At 34.7% G+C, this 22,222-nt stretch overlaps 2 pseudogenes; one reads left to right on the plus strand and one right to left on the minus strand.

Annotated features, from left to right (window-relative positions):
- The first annotated feature begins 11,508 nt into the window (after positions 1 to 11,508).
- On the plus strand, positions 11,509 to 16,468 carry LOC116118706 (annotated as a pseudogene).
- A 1,854-nt stretch (positions 16,469 to 18,322) lies between these two features.
- On the minus strand, positions 18,323 to 18,883 carry LOC116118707 (annotated as a pseudogene).
- Positions 18,884 to 22,222: the final 3,339 nt, after the last annotated feature.

Consider the following 22,222-nt stretch of genomic DNA (forward strand, 5'->3'; position numbering starts at 1 on the left):
TCCGGTTGGATGAATCCCATTGTCACTGTTCTATTATTCCGCCCTACATGAATGGTTAGGGGAGTCGACTGGTAGTCGCTTGGTCTGTCAGGATGGATGAGCTCGAGTGTTGGAGTTGGCTTGGTTTGGCCATTCAACCTGCGAAGGTGAGCCGAGCCGAATGGGGTTTGTGTTTGGGTTGTTGACTAGAGGTGGAGCGGGATGGTAAGGATGGGCTGGTCTTGCAGATGTGAGCTTTCTGTTATTGGATTGTCTTGGCCACGAGGCTGGGATGGGTCGACTGGATGGTGTTCTACTAGCATATCTTTGTCTCCATTAGTCAAAACGAAGTCGTTGAGCGCCAATGCGCTTAACGGACGCTGCCCTTTACCGAAGACTGAGGGCCGATGCTCTGGTGTAGAGAGTGGTTGCATGGATGGGATAGGGGCGCGGAACCGATTGGGGGGTACTTGGTTGGGCAAGAACTCGAGATCATAGAATTGATTCACCTTCTCTTTTAGAGACGGGTTTTCAACCCTAATGGACGTGTTTTCAGTCCGGATTGCAATGTTCTCGGCTTCTAGTGCTGCCACCTTGTCTGAGTTTTGTTGCATGAGAGAGGTCAAAGCCTCCAGTCTGGCCTTGAGGCTGGAGTTAACGTTGTCGGGATTGTCAGCCATGGAATGTTCCTCCACGTAGCAAGGTTTGTCGAGTCGAATGATTGCTAGAGGCCCCACGGTGGGCGCCAAACTGTAGACGTAAAAATCTACCTGTACGGAAGGGGGGTCTGATCCCATGAGGTTGAGGCCACTAGCGATCTGCTACACCTGGACACATAGAGAAACATATGCGTGAAGCGAACGGGAAACACCGGGGTGGTATTTGCCATAGGCACTCCGACGCTCAAGTCAGCAAGGCTAAAAGAGGCTTGTATAGTGAGGGCTAGGGAATAGAAAGATTGCCGGAAGTCTAGTCGGAGACTATGACTACGACGGTGATGTAAAGCTCTCAAGTAGGAGCTTCAGGTGTGAATGTGTAATGTAGTGTCCCTTGTGAGAGGGCGGGCCTTTGTTTATATAGTGACTGTTTGGTCTCCCAATCCTAGTAAGAGTATGAGTCCTAATGTGACTCTGATGCAAACCCTAGAAGAATTAGGGCTGTGGTAAGCTGTCTTACCAGTGTCCGGATAGGAAAGTGATTCTGATCAGGAAAGTAACTTCGTGTAGGAAAGTGTTCTGAACAAGAAAATGACTTCGAGTAGGAGATTGATCAGGAACAAGAATATGATCAGTGGACCGTGGACTCGGAACTTGCCTACAGGCCCATGAAGTGAACTGGAACTGGGAGGCCCGTGCCCAGAGGGTTTGGGTCGACCGTATCTCGTATCAAATGGGACTGATCTGGCTTGGGCCTCTTTAGGACTGGGCACGGTCTTTTCTTCACTAGTGGTCCTATTTTCTTATTTGGGCCAAGGACGATTTTTGGCTTTAACAAAGATCATGGGCCAAAAGTCCAAGAAAAAAGGGGTACTGCAGCCCGAGGAATCAGAGTCTTAGCCGGAGGCCTTGGGGGTGCAGCCTGGGAGGTCGCAGTCTTATCAGGCTTTTCGCTCAAGAAGGAGCACAAGGCGCGCGATCGGGGTTACACTGGTCTGTCCGCGCAGGGACAAAGGGAGGCTACAACTTCCGGGAGGAGAGAAGGCAAAGGGCCGGCTGGCAAGGTGCCCTCTACTTCAAGAGCTAACATACCAGTGTTGGACTCTATGGGTCAAATTTCAGAGCACCTGTAGCCAGTGGTGTTCACCCTTTTGGAGTGTCAATTTACCAAAGTCTTTGAAGAGCTCGTGGCCTCCAACCCTGTGGACCTGATGATTAGGGCGGTTCAAATGTAAAGCCGTAAGTCCTCGAATACTTTACTCTTTTCAAGGAGACAGTCTAATGTTTGCTTATTTTACTATGCAGTCTTTGCTCGCCAGGCACCTGGCCTAACAAAAGATCCAACTGGAAGCTGTCGGGGGACTCTTCGAGCTGAAGGAAGAGAACACGCAGCTGAGGCACGACTTAGCAGCTGCCGGGGGACAAGTGCGCTTTATTATTTTTCTCTGTAAACAAAGTTTTTCTCCATCTTTGTATGCCTTACGGGCAATATCATAGAAATAGCCAGAGAATAGCAAAATAATAGTGGATGTAGGATTCGCTTTAAGCATCTGAACCACTTTAAAAACCTCTCTTGCCAATCTTTTATTTATGTTTCTGCAACATATATAATCTCAGCACCATATTCAAATCTCATGGATTGATCACATGTAATTTCTAAGACTCTCTTAGTACTTTGCATGTGCGAGTCGTTGGTGTCAAAATCAAGCATCAACAACTTTCATTCTTAAAAAGCCCCACGTATGCTATCTTAAAATTAGATCTTCCATATCACATGCTTCCTTTAAGAGCCCTTTTTCTTTTCCATTATTGATCTCAGTGGCTTGAGTAGCTTGCAGTATTCTCATACATTCTGGAAAGCTAAAACTTCTTCATTCATAGTTCACATTACTCGTTTTATTATTTTATTTCATCAATGAGACATAAGGGAAAAGTCGCAACTCAATTACAACTGTGGAGGTTATATATCTTCCACATCAAAATACATGATTAGAACAATTTTGCCAACAATTTGAGATAGTGTTCTGCCAACAAGGAAATTGTATATCTTAGCTACTGCTCTTTTCTTTGCTGCCATTTTTGTGTATAATCTGAGTGGTTTTTCATTTAATGTTTCTGACTTTATATCCTTTTTGCAAAGGGATTTGTTAATTCCAATGGAGCATCTGTCATTCACCCCCAATCGAACACACCCTTCCACTTCACGAATGCAAACAGTAGAAGATATCTTTGAAACGTGATCTGATGACGATGCCACACCCACAGCCACACCTAGTGATGGTGTTGATGCTTCTACCCCTCGTATTGACGAGGAGCAAGTTAATCATTTTCAGAGGAAAAAGAGACCAAAGACATCAGTGGTTTGGAATGAATTTAAAGAGGTAGTTTTATCAAATGGTTCTACAAAGGGAGAGTGTGTTCATTGTAAGGCAAAGCTCGCAATAACGGAGACCAAGAGCACAACTCAGTTTGCAAGACATTTGAAAGTTGATATGATTCGGTAGAAGAACATAGTACTCGTAGAGGATGCTTTTTGTTTCCCATGGACTTAATTTCATATGCTTAATGTTTGCTTGTATTTTGTGTTTTGCTTTGGATGTTGTTTTTGGATGAAGGATTGTTAAATTTACAGCTTGTGTTTTGCTTTAGATGTTGTTTTTTTTTATGAAGGTTTGTTGAATTTAGAACTTCATCAATGCTTTGAATGTTGTTTTTTTTATGAAGGTTTCCTTGGGATCAAGTGGTTGGCTCATTTTCCGAGTTTGTATTCTGTGATTTTGGTGAAAATGATTAAATTAAAGTTGAATTTCTTTTCCTCTGTTGATTTGTAGAATTGTAGTCCAAGTGTTGATAATTTGGCTGAGTTAACAGAAGACAACAGCATGTTTTGTGAAGCAGAAACCCTAAACTGAGCTTGGCTCGAATTCGGCTTAGCTCGGCTCGTCAAGTTTCGAGCCAAGCTCGAGCTCACTCCCAATCTCAACAAGTCGAGCTCAAGCCAGCCACTACTCGGCTCGGCTTGTATGCACCCCTACTTCCATCCATCACGAATTGCTTGAAAATTTGGACGTGGGTCAAGACGAGAGAAGGTGAAAAGCCCAACAGTGTCATCTCCTTGATAAAAATATATAGAAGTAAACGACATTTTTCCAACTAAGGTTTGCCTTAATGACACTTTTTTATCCAAAAAGTTTTAAAATATCATTTTTTACCCAAAATTTATTATTCCGTTAATATCTAAAATACACTTCATTTTCTTAACCGATGTTCTGCGAGTTACCAATAGCTAGGGTAAAAGAGATTTTATATAGTGGAGGCCGATGGATCGAATGGTGGTAATCAAATTAATATTTCCTGTCGAAATCAGCCGAAAATTAGTTAAGAATAAGAAACCCTAACTTTGCAGTGGTAAAGAATTTGCGAGAAATCAGATGCTGAAGTGAGAGGGGTTTTGTAAAGGAGAGACCAAAGGTTCAAATGATAGTTATAGAGAGAATTTTTGTCGTCAGAATCGGCTTTGGGTAGTGATACAATATTAACTTTGGATGGGATAGTTTATTAAGGCAAACCTTGGGTAGAAAAAATCATTTACTCAGAATATATAATATAATTAATATTTATTTAAAAATTAAATTAGGATTTATGAATACAGGGCTGGGATATGTATTGCATTCTCCTCCTAGATATACTGACCCTTGACCTGCTCCAAAATCTAAGGTTGAATCAAGAGGATCCCACTCCAAAATCTAAGGTTGGGTTAAAAGAGACGGCATCATAACGGAATACGGTTAGAGATGAAATTCCTTAACTCTGTCCCCGAAAATTACTAACACTATATTATTAGTTTTTTTTTTTTTATTTGCATAGAAATGTATATTATTACTACCAAAGATATTAATTCAAACTCTTTAAATATCAAACTAATACAGAACAATGAAGTAGATATTTATCATGACATAATAATAATACCGCATCAATTTTATGCATGATATTATAATATATATATAAACTGCAAAGTAGAAAGATATTACAGTTTATTGATTTAGCCATCAAAATCTAGGGTTAGGATTTTTTTTTTTTTTTTTTTTTTAAAAGACCATGTTGCATATAGGAGACAAATGAAGCAGAACACTTACACATAACCAAGGTTTGTTGAAACATAAGTTGGTACCTAAAATGTTTTAAAATGACAAATAGGTATCTTCCGTCATATTCTGTTAGTGATTTTCGTTTGATAATAGTGAAAGGCTAGAAGCCGTTGAAAGTTTATATTTTAATTTTTTTATAAATTAAAAATTTCTAAAAAATCTCCTAGGTTTGCTAATTTGACTAATACCCCAATATATAAATTTTTATAAAATACAAAAACACCCCCGTCACCTGTAGTGCCAGAATTTTCGACCAGATTCTGCGGTGGTGGCTGGAATCTGGCACTGCGGTGGTGGGAGTTTTTTTGTTATTTTATAAAAATTTTATATATTAGGGTATTTAGTCAAATTAGCAAACCTAGGATTTTTTAGAAATTTTAAATTTATAAAAAAACTAAAATATCAAACTTTCAAGAGCATTTTGTCCTTTTACTATTATCAAATGAAAATCACTAACAGAACATGATGGAATGTACCTATTTATTGTTTTAAAACCTTTTAGATACCAACTTATTGTTTCGGTAAACTTTGGTATGCATAAATCGCTTGGCCACAAATGAATGGGCTCACCACTCTTTGTATCATCAAATCTAGGACATCTTGGAGGTAACGTTTATTTCAATAATTTAACTGACAACCTGAATGTTCTCCACTATCTATACTTATAATTTTAAATAAGCCTGTCTGGATACACTCTGCACAAAACAAATAATTAATATCACGTTCATGCATGTCTTACAGAATCTAATGAATGAATGTGGCAATTATTGCGGCCAAAATTTTGCATTATTTTTATGCTCCCTGAAATCTTACTCCATTCATTATCTGTAAATTAATATGTGTCAGTGCATAGATTCAATGACATAAATCTGTCTTTGTTAAGAGTACTAATACAATAATGAATGAATCTTTTGAGCCCCATCTTCATACACATGGCCTGGGCCTTAAATGTGAATCTTTGAGCCCCTTTGTATGATAAGGGAAGCAATTTTTTGTCCCCATCTTAATTTTAGTGAGGATATAACTTTAATAAAAAATTATTATTATTATTATATTTTTATAACTAGTATTTGGATCATTTGTACATACTTTACCTAATTTTCAGGATTCATTAAACCCCCTACAAGCTCAATTTCCAGTAAGCTACAAATGTGATAGGTAGTTCTAAGATAATTTTTAGGACCCACTGAAGATCCTACAAGTTCAATATTTCAAGTAAGTTACAAATTGGTAAGTGATCCTAAGATAGTTTAACCAAAAAGTCAATAAAAAGCAAACCTTCTTGACTACTAGACCAACCCCTTTAAGGGTTATAAAAAAAAAATGATTCTTCTTTCCTCCATACTTTTAGGTTGTGAATCAACATGGAATAGAATCTTTTCCCCCATCCCATGTTTGATTTTATTAATTTAGTGTGTAAAAAGACTCTTATTCCTTAAAGAAGTGTGAAGGAGTAGCATTGCTCAAAAATTTGGAGGAATGCCATACATTACCATAATGGATGAAAATGTTTATTTTAACACTCTTTACATTTTAATTTTCCATTTACCCCTTAGAAAATTAATTAAAAAATTTATTACTTATTAAATATTAATAATTAACATAATGAAACTATTTACTGTTTTGCCACCGCCGGTGCCATTGTTGGAAACAGCCACTAACCGTCAGTAAAGTCATTAGTGGTAGATTTCCTTCTAATATCCATTTCTTTACCACCAATTTTACATTTGTTTTTACTCCCACAAAATATTTACTTAATATGCTTTATTTATCTTTTAAAATATTTCTCTGTACCTCATTTATATCTAAATACCCTTAATATTGAAGTTAAACCTCTTTCTAAAGATGATTGTTAGGCGGTTAATGATATTTTCACCCCAATCTAAGGTGAAGGACATTTTCGAATTCAAGCATTAAAACTTAACCATCAGAGGGCAATCTTATCAATTCATAATGGTAGATTGGGTTTTTTGTCTTCATATGTTAATATGGAAGGTGAATTGACAAGATTACCCTTTCACAATTAAATTTTATGCATAAATTCAAAAAGAGGATAATTTGAGTGTTTGGAACCAGGGGAAAGTTTCCTTTCATGGTAGTTAGGGAGTTAAAATGTTAGTCAGCCTCAGTTAGTCTTTTTTTTTAAATGATTGGAGTGTGTTAGCCAATTTACATGCACCCCAAATGATTCCCTTAAGACCTTGAAACTACTGGTCGGTAAAATTATAGTTGCCACCTTTATTAAAAACCGAAGAAGGACTCAAATTTAAGATCTCTTAAATAATACATCTAACCAGCCTTAATTAGACTTTTAATCTTCATGTATTTTATCTTCAATATCTAAGTTTTCTCTTTCCGAAAATAATTTCATTGAATAACAACTGATGGATTTCAAGGGAGAACGACCTTTTCCCCAAGGTTTGGCGAAAAGGTTTGGTGAAACAATACTTTCCCACCCATCAAGTTTCAAATGACACTTTCTCACCCATTGTTATATTCCGTTAGGAAAATCCGTTATCAAGAAGATGGGTAAGTAAGTGGAATGGATAGGCTTAAATCCATCAAGTTTCAAAGATTCAGGAGATGTTTTTGGGTCTGGTATTAGGATGCGCAAGAGATGGGTATGCTTATAAATTGACCATCCTACCCTTCTTTAGAACAAAATTTCTTACATAATATAACGGTAGGTGGAAAGTGTCATTTTGAAACTTTGGTGGAAATGCCGATTTCAATAGGTAGTTTTGATGGGGTATAGACAATGTGATGTACATAAGAAGAAATTGGAATTTACTTTTAGACTTCACAAACTGCCACGCCTATTGTTAGCTATGGCTATTTGAAAAGAGAACACCACAATAATTCTGCACAAATACGCAACTTAGACAAATAAATTACGTAATTAATTAAAACTTTGCTCAATGAAGTGGTGATTGGTCCATTTGTGCACATGTTGGTATCTCACAATTGATTTTGTCTGCCAACTCAATCACACTGACACGTGCATGGATATATTTTAATTTCATCTCTTTATCAATCTAATCCATAAATCATGTGACTTCTTCTGGGACAAGGAATCAATCCACGTTTAAAACTTGGGATTTGAATTTTGGAGTAGAGTAGAGTCCAAAAGAGATTGTGTTGTGTTCTTGTATGTTACCCTATTCTGGTTAATTATATTTTATCTGATATTTAGATTAAAATATTTTCTGTATTTGTTTATTTATTGGGATTATTATTCTAAAAATTAATCCAAATCAAATAACTTTTTTTTTTTTTTTTCTAAAAATGAAAAGAGATGGGAATTTGTTTTCAGATTATTCAACTCAAAAGTATTTTTTTATTCAACTCTATTTAGCTCAAAACATTTTTTTTTTTCTTTTCTCCTTCTCATTTTTCTTTCCTTCCAATTTGAAGATCAATCCACCTAAGACCACTGTCGCCTGTCCAACCACAACCGTCAACGCAGACAAAATGACAATCCAGCCAGTTATGCATAGATCTGGCTAAAAAACCAAATCTACGACCAGATTTTGGCTGCAATCTGGCTATCTGGCTGTTAAAGAGAACCAGATCTCAGCCGTAGATTTGGTCGTCAACAACTAGATCTTTGGCCATAGATCTGACTGTGTCACATATCGATGCATGATCGACCAATCTAACAGGTTGTGTGTCGTTCCAGTGATTGTCGCTACCATTCGACGTGGTGGTTGGTGGCCAGTTGTCCTCTTGGGTGGTTATGGTGCTTTTTTTAATTTTTAAACTTTTATTATGGGGTTGTTTAGCTAAATAACAATATAGGAAAAATAATAATGAATATTTCAGAAAATATACCAAACAACTATTCTGTCTTAAAAACCTCTTTAAAAAAATGTACCAAATAATTATTACAATATTTTATCCAACTCTGATATAATTTCAAATATTTTACTAAGCGCATTTTCAAAATCTAATCCTTTCGATTAATCTAACTCAACTCAACTTAAAACACTTTTTCAGAATAACATTTTTCAAATAATCTACCAAATAGCCCACAACATTTTAGAAGAAATTATAGATTTTGTCTTTTCTTTTTGGGTCACTAAAGAAATCCCCACAACTATTTTCTTATTAGATACATCTTTATTCATGTAAATTTCAAATTTTTATAATTACTTGTAAGGTATATATAGATAAACAAATGAGTCTAAATTTGTCTAGGTCATAGCTGGGCACACACCAATCAACTAATTTCGAGGTCCATTGAACACCTTATAGGTTTAAAGAGTAGGTACCAATATAATTGTATCAATAATACTATGCGTACTAACGAATTTCTAACCAATGTATCAACCTAAAGCATAGTACGGTACTATACTCATAGTAACGGTACCATATGTATTTTAACAAAAGTTAATAAGATGGTTGAGTAAGATTCGTGAGTACGCATAACATTACCCTATTGTGATAGGTGGCCCCAAGTTTTAACCTAGAAACTTGAGGAATTGAACAAATCTTCTTTATCACCCGATGCAATTAATCAAGTTAGCATACTAAGACCAACTACAAGTCATAATGAACTTTTTTTTAAAAAAAACTTTTTTGGGTTGTATTGATACATGCATTGTGTCAATGGATCTTACCTAACCAATTTATGATATTTTGTTATGACAAAGAAAAGCAAGCATGCTTCTGATTTGTAAATTAATTTGAGATGTACAAAGTTTGTGATGTATTCGCATGACTATCATACCCCATCAATCATTTTACGTTACATTATAAAATAATAAACTATATAAATATTTGTAACACTTTTATTTATTCTTTCAAATTCAATTATATTCAACTAACAATGAAGATGGTTAATTAGTATAAGCAATTGGAAATGGAATGGTCAATTGTGCGTTTTATGGACAACTCCCAATTTCACTACAAGAATGCATGATTTAGGGCAATTGTAAGGTATATCTTAAAAGTTTTATTACACCAATACAGATTTACTTATAACTCAATTTCCACAAATCTCTCCCACAACCCCTAGGTAGAGCTGTCCAGTTTTGTCTTTGGATTTCCCAAAATGCTATTATAAGGTATATCTAAAAAGTTTTTATATACCAATAAAGACTTACTCATAACTCAATCTCACAAACTCTTTTTACAACTCCTACGTGATAGCTCCCATTTTTTTGTTAATGAATTTTGAATTTTGGGAAATTCATCAATAAAAACTAGACAGCTCCTACCTAGGGTTGTGAGAGAGAGTTTGTAAGATTGAGTTGTAAATATAGTATTGTACTTATTACACATTAAGAATATCTCAGGGGTTTTAGGAAAGGATAAAATTGGCTTACAACTCAATCTTACAAACTTTCTCTACAATTCCACATGAAATCACAATTGGTTAACTCGTAATTTAGCAGGCAAGACCCATAACAAGCAGGTGGGACCCATTTGTGATTTGAACAATTGCTGTTGTCATTTTGAGATTGTGAAAAAAAGTTTATGAGATTAGATTTAAAAGTAGTATTACTCTATAGCTAAAGCTTTGTGCTTTGAGGTTTTTTATACTTGTTTTTGAGTTTAATGTAGGAAGACCTTATTTTAGCTTTTTAAAATCTATGAGAACAACTTTCCCCACCCAAGTGTTGGTGAAACGGCACTTTCTTACCCTTCAAGTTTCAAAATGACACTTTCGCACCCTTCATAGGTTATTTATATTATGTCTTTCATTAATATTTACTGAAAAGACGAAAATATCCTTAAATATTTGACCTTATAATTTTTATTTATTTTTAATTAGCTAAAAAGTTAAATATTAAAAAGTCAAAATAAAAATAGTAAACACTACCTAAAAATTTATGAGTAATGCTATAATTTTTAAAGTTAAATGAGGTTAATATTTTATTTATTTATTATATGTCATCAATATACTATCACTATTTTCAATAATCTACTAAATTCATAATTTTTATAATATAATGTTTTTCATTTTTACTAATTAACATAGAAAATCAATATTTTTAATTAATTAATAAACAAAAAATAAGATATCTTTACACTTGAACTAATAAATATCGAGTAAAGACTTTACTTAACTAATTTTAATTTATAGTAAAATAATTAAAATAAACTATTTAAATGTTTTTTGTCTTTTCAATAAATGTTACAAAAAACATTAATGAATCTGCCGAATGGTGGAAAAATATCATTTTGAAACTTAACGGATAAAAATGTCCTTGGCCAAACCTTGGGTGGGAAAATGCTGTTCTCCCAAAAATCTATAACTATAATTATTATTTTTCAACTGTCTTTTTAGTTGACCTTCAGTTGGCTAAGTTCAACTTACAATAGAAAATATCGCACTGCCATTTCATCCCATTAATAATTCCTATATCAGTGTTGCATTTAATGTAGGGATTAATTACCCCCATTATACCTTATACCTTTATATATGTTGTAAATAAACCACTAGTATAGAATTATCAAATCTAATTCATAAGGTACTCAGTCTTCCATTAAGTTTGTTGAAAGAACACTCCTGGTGGGATTTTTAATCTCTTTCTTGGATCACTAAATTACACTCGACGTTCTTGTTCTTGCATAGAATTATCATAAAGACACCGACATCAAACAGAGATTTTATTTTTCATAATCTTTAAAAATTCCATTCTTTTGTTCTTTTTCTTACCTTGTCGTCTTCCTGACCATTGAATTCTGATCCCTCCTTGTCCCTTTCCGTGGCACCTCATGCCATGCCACCATCACTAACCGCCACCGTCACTTAATCATTTCCATCACTCTCCAACTCATTTATTTCCCACAACAACTTTTTTCAAACGTGAAACGACAGCTAGAATGAAGAAACTAGCGCTCAAGCCCGGGAGCCGGCCGCCGTGGGTGGGCTTAGCGGCTGCCGTGGTGGGTGGAAATGTCAGCTGGGAATGCTTACAACTTTCCTTTATTTCAACTGCGTTGAAATCGTGATGGGTTTATCAGCAACAAGTTACAATCTTGGGTGGCGAATGATATTGGGGAAATGTTGGCTTGCTTCCGGTTATTGCTTGCAACAAGTTCCCACCTTGGGCTGTTCTTCTTGTTGGTGTTGTGTTTTGTTTCTTGGTTTATGGTGTTCTCTGTCTTGCTGTCAGTGAGACTGTCACTGTCTGCCTTACTGGCTGGTAATTTTTTTTTTTTTTGGTTGATGGGCAAACTTGTTTTTTGAGAAGATTGGTTGCTTGGAAATAGTGGTGGAGATAATTTGAAGGGAGGTTTCAAATTTTGAGTTTGATTTGCTGTGTGTATGAAATTTTCTTTTTTAACTAAGAATTTGATGGATGTTTTGTGAACTGAATCGAGAAGTTGGTTGGGGGAATATTGCCTGTGTGTTCGATTGTAGTTTATTTCATGTTTGATTGATTTCATGTTTTTTGTTTTTTTCGTATCTATTTGGGGATTTGATCTCTTGGTATTATAGTTGATGGATTTACTTGCTTGGGTTTTGATGCATTTCTTGGTGACTTCATTACTGGAGCTGATTGACATAGCTATTACTTGATGTTTAGTACGCTCAAGGATTTTGGTAGTTTGGTAGACTGACTCTGAATTTATTCATCTTGCTGATTGGAAAGTGTAAATGTGTGGGACTTGTTGCAAGTTTGATTGTAGAAATGGTATAAGCTTCTGAAATGGTCTATCAGCAAATAGGGAATAGGTTGTTTTCAACAGGTTGTAGTGATGATTGATTCTCATAGCAGTCTCATGTGTGTAAGATCTTACTAGTTCTATACAAATTTGGTTTTTCTTAGTTTCTAAGCAGTCAAATACAAGCAACTTAAGCTTGAATGAAATAAGTAAGGTAATGAGAGAAATTTCTTGTTGTAGAGCTGTTCTTTGCTCAAATTTTGTAAATTGAGTACCTCCTCAGATTATTAGAATTTTCCGTCTTCAAAACTTTGGTTTTGGTATATTTTTTGGTTTTCTTCCTGTCATCATATAATGATACATCTCGTTAGGACAGTAATCAGTTTGTTTAGCATGAGTTAGGGAATTTTGAGATAAAAATTAGTTTCAATTAGTCAATTGACTTCAACTTGGATGAAGAATATATAAAATTTTAACGTGCACTTTTTCTCCAAGTCTTCTAAAAATTATTGTACTTTTTTCTGTTCTGTATTACAAAATGTCAGCAACTGCATAAGAGGTTGTTGGACAGATGGAAATATTCTTATCTTGCCATGCCAAGCATGGCTAGGGTTTCTGCAGGATTCATCTTCTATCTTGAAAGCAAAGTAAAATCGGAGTAGTGTCCAGTGGAATGTTTATATATGGAAATAGATGGTATTTAAACCCATGTAAGTTTCAGGAGACAGGCCATGTTTGAGCATGGAAATAAAATTCTTAGACTTGCATAAAAATTGTTAGAGGAGATATTGAATTCATTATGAAGGTTTTTTAATTAACTTTGTCAGGAAGGTAGTCCTTTGCAAAATTGTGCGATGAGTGGTTGAACAAGATAAACCATCATTCAGATGTACTCCATACAGTAAATGCCTTCTTTATTGTTGGTTACTGTTGCTGGTCAGGAGGATGCAGAAGATTCTTCAATTTAATATGACCATATAATTTAGAAGCACACATTGTTTCTAACTCAAAGTGACTATATAAAATTTATGGCATCTTTGAAGTCCTGTAGGAATAATTTGTGGGCCCTTTATAATTCTTGCACAGAACCATCTGGGGCTATCCATTGAAGCAATGGAATTACTTCTAATGCCTTGGACCACATTCTTGATATCGTGAGGATACATTGGCAACTATACTCACGTATATTGCTTTGCCTTTTTTAATCAGAGAAAGGTCAAACAAAATTATTCACTTGAATATTTAATAAGTTGTTTCTCGTGCGCATCTCTTTAGTTTCCCTTATTCGTAGGGAGGATAGTAGTGTAGAGTCATGGAAAAGTTCCTTAGTGTTCAAACCCGTCTAATGTGCTGTAAGAATGATGGCCAGTTCTTGGAATATCTTCGTGTTGTTGATTCTGTAAGGCCTTGAATCTTTCTTTGATGAACATCGTGAACAGCAGTGGATTATTTTATGGTCTGAAATATCAATGCATGTGTACAGAGAGCAAAGCTTTATTTTATCCACATCACATCTTGTTCAGTTATAATCAAAAGCATGTAGTTTGGGAATTCTTCCAATCCTTTGGAAACCAATAGTTAAGACATGATTCTTCTTACTTTTGATTTCTTGAACAAAAAGATGTTTTCTTTTTTTTTTTTTTTCTTTTCTTTTGAATAATGGTTGGATTATATTGATGGAACTTTGTTTTGTCAGACCATCCAATATTTCTTTCCTACTAACTACTGCCTGGATAGACAATGTGGATGTAAAAATGGGATCAATGGAGGAAAAATATGGGTTCTAGGCTGTGTTTCTTTTTTCATTACTACTTGTGTACACTGCATGCAAACCACAGAATATCCAGGTTTTGAGAGAGCATTATTAAACAAATAATAAGCTGTATTTCTAAACTCATTTCTTTATACTTTAATGATACTGCGAGTAGGAGCTTGGTTTATGTCTGAGAGAAAACAAGTTTATGGAATCAAGCTTAATGCACATAGACACACACAATATATTCCAAGGTATGTTATAATTCATCATAATGAGTTTTTTTTTTTTTTTTTCTTTTCCTTTTATTGAACTTCAGTGAGGTCATATTATCACCAAAATCTTGAGATGATATGAGTTAATTGCATATTGCAACAATGATATCATATGAAGTTAATTGCATATTGGCAACATAGTTCTATGTTTGTAAATGAGCATTAGTTCAATTGATATGTCAACATTTTGCATGACCCTTTTGTTTGGAGCTTCTATGTAGGCGGATCTTGCCTTGATCGTATCCATTCTGGGTACATACTTATAATCTTATTATTCAATGCTATGGCAGTTATTTCTTGCGCTCGTTGTTGCACTATAGCAATGCATGGTTTGGGACGGCAGTGCTAGTAACTAACTGAGGAATTTCCCCTTATAGGGTAGGGCACTGTTGCGTTATCCTCAAAGGTTATGTGTGGATTATTGCTGCAATAATACTGCATTATACAGTATGGTGCTTAAGAGTCTGCAACGGACTTTTACTGTTCCTGCACTTGAATTCCCGTTATATTTTAGTTATGCTGTATTTAATCCGGCCATGCACACCAGCTTCTCTGGAGAAGACTCTTCAGTGCATGCCATTTTTATTTTTACCCAAGCAGCAAGTGTTTTTCTTGCCATCTATTTACTATAATTTCGATCACGAGTGATGTCATTTCTCTAAGTGAAACTGTTTCATACATATTAATCGCCATAATGGTTTGTCTTGATGATGTCTCCTCTTGTGATTCCTATCAAATGACCCTTTCCCTGCTAACACCAATAAACCTACACACCAGCGAGTTCTTCAGATGATTTGGTTCGACAAGGGGGTGATTCAACTCAAACAGATCCTTTGTTGACACCGTCTTCGTCTTTTTATGATAATGAGGATGATGTCTCAGATGTTGAGACACTACTTTGCTGTTGGGGAGGGGGCAATAAAGAAGAAACGGAGACCAAGGAGGGGGGAGGATTTTAAGTTAGGTGAAGCGTTTAGGAAGGCTGATTTCTGGCTTCTGTGGGTTGTGTACTTTCTTGGGTTGGATCTGAGTCACAGTTCTAACAATTTGGCTCAAATCGGGATTGCATTAGAATTGATGACACTACAACATTGTTTGTGTCTCAGCTTTTGCAATTTTGCTGGACTTCTTGGCTCGGGTGCTGTTTCTGAATATTTTGTCAGTCATTACTCGTTGGCTTTGATTAAGAAACCTATGTTGAAATGCAAAGGTTTTCCTTTTTTGCTCAATATCAAAACCAGGACTGGAATTTCTTTTAGCATACCTAACATAATCGGACCTTGTTACAGTTTAAATTCCTATACTTCATGATTACTTGGATTAGGTTTTCCTTTATTCCTCTCTCTCTGTGTATAGGATTTTCTTTCATTTAAAGTTATTTGAAAATGATTAAAGAATTGTGTCATAGAACTGATTTGTTGGTTTCTCATGTTTTTTTCTTAATACTTTTTCCCTTCAAAACAAGTTTTGAACCTTTTATGCTCATGTCAGATGTGATATTCTTAGTTCTTACTGCATTGGATGGGCTTTTTTCCAATTCTATCTAAAATCCTGTTAATTGCAGATCTAAGACAATTCCACGGACAGTTTTGGTTACTATTACGAATTAATCATGGTCTTCATATTCCTCCTCTAATGCATCATCTCTTAATGGTACTCTCTATGTCTATGCTGCAACTGCGCTGCTTGGATCTGCTATGGAATTATATAACTCTCTGATGGTTCCACCAATCGCCTCAGAGCTTTTTGGGTTGAACATTTTGGTATCATTTACAACTTTGTTCTGCTGGGAAATCCCATTGGCACTCCTTTCTCCGGCATTCTTGCTGGTTATGTATACGATGCAGAAGCTGCAAGCAAGGAGTTCGACCTGCTTAGGTGCCGAGGCTTCAGGCCTCACCTTCCAGATTCTAGCCGGCGTCTGTGGACTAGAACCATCTGATCGGCAATTTTGACATTAGAATACGACCAGTTTACCAAATGCTTTATGCTGGTGGTTCTTTTCGTCTGCCTCAACATCAGGCCCCTGATTGTCGATAATAATATTTATCGTCCTAGAGGCTGCCTTATTTTGTACCGGTTGCTCTATTTATCTTATTTTTGCTTCTCAGTGTGCCGCATTAGCCATATATATCGCAACATTCCTACATTACAGGTAGTACAATTTTGCCTGAGCTTGAATATCTTGTAGTTTGTTGTAACTTCTTAAAACAATCGCCAAGCTGCGGGATACATAGGAAATGATGCTGTATTAGCCTGTAAGATTAAGTGAATGCTGTATTTTCTTCTGTAATCATATCTGAAGATTGCTTTATTATAATCTGGGGAACATGTGTAATATTCTGAACTATAATTGTGATTGATCAATAAGAGCTTCCCTTTATTAGTATTCTAGATTTGTTTTCTTCACTTCGTTGGCTTTGAAATGTTATCCCTCCTGTATGTTTAACTTTTCCAACCCTATTAGTATTCTACTATCCTATCTTAAAAAATAAAAAACATGTTGTTCTAAATTGTTCAAAATCCAATCAAATTCTATTCAACTTAAAACTTTACTAATTACCTTTCTTTATAACACTTATAAATTAAAAAAAACTTTCACCCACCCAAGCAACAGTTGCCCATCAGCAACCACCATTGTTCCAGTCGTCGTCCCTGGAATGACGCATGATCGTCAGATCTGACCGATTGTGCATTGATATGTTCATTTTCGACCAAATCTTTATGGATCTAGCTGAAAACGCTAGATCTACAAAAAATTCTAGCCGTCAACGATGGCTAAGAATAACTGTTGTCAACAACTAGATCTTTGCATGTAGATCTAACCGGAAACAGCCATTGGCACACTACCCGCCAAATCCAGTAGTTCGTGCATCATTCTGGTGACTTCCGACATGTGGTGGCTATCCGTCGGCAATCAGTTTGGGTGGTGAGGATGTTACTGTTAATTTATAAACTTTTATTATGGGGTGTGTTTAGCTAAATTACAAATATTAGGGGTTAAAGTAAAACTAAATATTTTCAAAAAATATATAAACATATTCTCAGGATCTTACTTATTTGATTAAATTATATCCTACCTTTTCATAGAATATTATTAAAAAGGTGCACTAAACGAGTGCATTTGAGTTGCTTGCCCATTACTTTCTTGGAAAACTATCCAGAAAAATAATTTTATCATTAATATTAGTTTGCATCCGAAGGATTCCAGTAGAAGCTCCAGCTCAAATGTATAATGGCACATAAAATGAACTGCTTCTTTATGCTTTAAATTTTTGGTCAAAATCTTTGGCTGCTATATCCAACCAAAAGTGAATAAAAGGTTCCAAACTTCATATGACAGAAAGAAAAGAAAATGGATTCACTGATCTTCATATTCATATTCATATGAACACCTACCAATACAATTTTCTGAGTATTTTCTCAAAACCAAGATAGATACAATGGTATCTTCATATTGCTACATATTGTATAAACCTAACACAATAGTTATCTCCTCAACAAGCTAGACACTGAATACTAGTGCTTTCTTGTCTATTAGAAAGAAAGAAAGAAATTAGAGCATACAAAAAAGTAGTAGGAGACAGCCTGATTACTGAACAGACCCTTGCTGCTAAAGTATGGCTTTAACTTGACCCACCCTGAATAAAAAAAAAAAAAAAAACAGATCAATACTCTTCTTTGACAAACATCTGGTGGAAGACCCTAAAACCCATCTCTCACCATTACAATTTAGAAGGAAAAATTTATTCGCCCCCTTTATTTGGCAAACACATAAACTGTAGAATTCCCTTTTGAAATTTTTGAAATTGTCACAACCCAGATAAAATTTTAATGTGAATAGCAAAATTAAGGGAAAGTGAATAAAATTTGCCCCTATTGAATCAAGTTTGATCAAAAAATGAAAAATAAAGGCAACCTTTTATGTGGGTTTGAGATCTTGAAACTGGATTCCCATCTGATTTCTTCACTCCAGTTGACCAATATCCATCATCATCACCATCAAATTCTCTCTTCCTTTGGTAATCAAGAACCACTGGACTTGAAAAACTATTACTTCTCTGAGGTCCAGAGACCACCGTGGGGCTTCCATTTGTAGCACAACTCCCTTGTTTAGCCCATGTCAGCTTCTTGTTCCTCTTCAAACATGCCACCTCTTCATCTTGTTGCATAACCAGCAGGCCTAGACCAATAACAAGAGCTGAAGATGATGATGATGATGACGCTTCACCATGAACCCAAGTTCTCAAATATTTGGCAAGACTTCTCTTGTCCTCTTGATTGCAAAAAGAAGTCTGACAACTGGTCTTGGAGTGGGGCTCCTTTCTCTTTTCTTGCAGCTTGAGAATTTCCAGTCTGTGTTTGGCTATCGAGATCCCCAATGCTTTTGAAGAAATTCATGGTTAAGTATGCTATGTCTTCTTCTTCAAGCTCATATGTGCAAAAGCAGGCCATACTCATACACAAGAATGGCTCAAGGCTACTCTTTGATAGCCATGAATACCAACCATCATTTTCAGTGATTTGAATTGAATGTGGATTTGTGTAATACTCTTAAAGCTTGACACATACATCACTATTATAAGTATGAAGGAAGAAAAAATGTAAAAAAGAAAAAAGAATAGATATATTATTATATATAATCTATATATATATATATATATATATATAATATATACCTCTAAAAAATGTCTTGTATTGAGTGATATTTTATAACAACACAAGCAAAAATATCGGTACACAACTTTATTACGACACCAATGTTATGGTCACAACATAATATCTATCGTCTATCTCCATCATTAACACTAAACTATGTAACGGAATAAATAGATCAGAATATATTCTTATAACACAAAAATAAATCACTATTTTTGTAATCTTTAAAAGTATAAATCCAATTAAAAAAAAAAAAAGAACGTAATCAATAATAAATCTTCGACTTTACTCATCATTAGGATACTAACGATGTGACACGTGTGATTGATAAGGTGAGACGGGTATGCGGTGTTCAAATGATTTTTTAGGGTTTTGATTTCTTGAATTGAATATTAATAGTGGTTGTAATCTTGAGAGTGACTCAAAAAAAGAGAGAAGCATGTGGTGTGGAGTGCAAAAATGGGGTAAAGCTAAAGAGATCAAAACTCAAGGAGGTCGCCAAGAATTTGTTGTGGAAATGAATGGTATTGCATTTCATTGCTTTTGCCATTATCAACGGCATGGGAAAAGAGTAAATGGTGTAGGGAACGACCACTCACTCACTTTAATGTGTTTTGTGTTTTAAGGGTTAAAGTGAAAAGAAATCAAACTTAAAGAAGGGATTTAGTTTTTGGTCATATATATTGAAAGCAACTCTCTTGAATCATTGCCACCAATTAACTGCAATGAATGATATGAAATGATTTCACATATTACTCTCTTTTTTTTTTTTTTTTTTTAAAAAAAAACTTTAGGTAAAAATCTAATTTTTAGTTAATTACTTTGATTTATGATCATAAACTTACTTTTAGGTAACTGAGTGGTTTCAATCAGGACCTTGGTGCATTGATCATTAGGTCATTGAGTTTTCGAGTCTCTCCTTGGTTGTTAATACTACTGCAGTTCTTGTTGATAGTTTCAGAGTCTCAGAATTAATAAAATACACTAAGCTAGCTCGGATACCCCCATCATTGAAAAAAAAAAAAAAAAAACCTTGAAAGATATGTTTGGTTTGAAAAATGCTTAAAAGGTTTTCCAAATTTGACTGATAAAATACTTTAATTTTGGTTCGGTTAAAAAGTGTGGGAGGCTTGGCGATATAATAATAATAGTGGGTTTTGACTAAAAATAATTGTTAATTATTATTTATTATTAGTGTGTCTTCCACTCACTATTTCTTATTAATTTTGACTCTCCTTTGAAAAAACCAAAAAGAAAAAGAGCTGACGTTTTCACCTTACTACTTCCTCAACAATAAGTATTTAATTTCGGGGAATACATATTTTAAAAGAGTATAACGATTTTTCCCACCCCAGATTCTTATAACATTCCCCACCTAAAAGTTTCAAATCTACTTTCCCACCCAAAGTTATATTTCATTAATACTTAAAAATCCACTCCACTTTCTCATCCACGTTCAGGAGTTTACTAGGAGTTAAATAAGAGGGGTTTTATAGAGTGGGGCCAGTGGATCAAATGGTGGTAATCGATTGAATATCCACCGTCAGAATTACTGAAATCACTCAAGAATAGGAAACTTTAGTTTTACGGTAGTGGTAATTAGGCGAAAATCAGTGTTAAAATGAGAAGAGGTTCATAGAGAACCGAGGTTCAAATGATGGTGCACGAAGAGAATTTCGCTGTCAAAATCGGTTTTGGGTATAAGGAATATTAACTTTGGGTGGAAAGTGATAGTTTTGAAACTTTAGGGGGAAAATGTCATTAAGGCAACCTTGGGTGGGAAAAAGTTGTTTACTCTTTTTAAAAAGTAATAAAGAAGAGGAAAATGAAAAAAAATTGATTCGATATTTCTAATATTGAAACACTATATATATATGTAATATTTATGGTTGACTATGCCTGCAAATTTCAGAGCCATGCTGAATTCGATCTACAACTATTTAAAAAAAACAAAAAGATTTGTTTTAGAATAATATGTACATAATTGATTGTTTATTTCATTAGTTGTTGTTTTGCCATTACCACTCAAGTTTAGTTAATACTATTATCTAATTAGCGCGATAAAACACAAGATAATCTAGTTAGTTCACGCTTTTACTCTTGGCATTATTTTAATTATTAAATCATATATATATTTTTCAAAAAAAAAAAATATCTATATATAATATATATATATATATTAAAGTCACCAATTATTTATACAGAAAATGGACGGCTGGGAATTGTCTACCTCATCAGAATTTTAAATTTTTTTTTCTATCGATTACATGACATGAGCCTGTGTATATTGTATTTTTTTTTCAATTGAGAATAATTACTTTATTTATTATATAGATGAATCAATCGTTTGATAAAATAATAAAAGCAAAAGCATGCAAGTTTTTAGCCGTGAGATTGGTAATGATGTTTAGATTAAAGTAATGCAATAGATTAAATCTCAAGGAAACATAATGATCATTTATAAGAACCTACTTGGTGAAGATAATTTTTTTTTTTTTTTCTTTTTTAACGACCTGGAGTGTTCAGGCCAATTTGCATACACTTCAATTAATTCTCCAGGATCTTGGAACTACTGTTAGGTAAGATTTCTAATAGTCAACCTCTATTAGTATTCGTGTGGGCTCGAACTCCAAGAACCATGTTAGATCTTCTCTTACTGCTCTTTTACTATCAAGAAATCGAACTTAGGAGACCATATTAGATCTTCCTACTGAGAGGTCATGTTAGATCCTCCTACTTGAGAGAGACATGTTAGATCTCTTTCTGTCTTTAATCAAAATTTTTATTATCACATCTTATAATTAATTATAGAACAAAAAATTTAAATCAAGAAAGAGATATTGTGACTTAAATTTTGTTGTCGATCTATTACAATCCAATAGTTTAAGATTTGGTGAGGTGACAAAGAAAATAACCATTTCTAACATTCAACTTGCATCTCATATCCGTTGATTACTAAATTTATGGCCATGAATTGTGTTTCAATTAGCTAAAAGATTTTATCCCAAATAACTACATGACCAGATTATCTCTTGATTCTCGTAGAGCTACATAAGTAAGGGTCTATTTCATTTTTCTCTGGTAAGATTGCTTAGCATTTAACTCATTTGATTAGTTCAAAAAGTACTAAAAACC

The sequence above is a fragment of the Pistacia vera genome, unplaced genomic scaffold (assembly GCF_008641045.1).
Source record: "Pistacia vera cultivar Batoury unplaced genomic scaffold, PisVer_v2 Contig857, whole genome shotgun sequence".
NCBI lineage: Eukaryota > Viridiplantae > Streptophyta > Magnoliopsida > Sapindales > Anacardiaceae > Pistacia > Pistacia vera.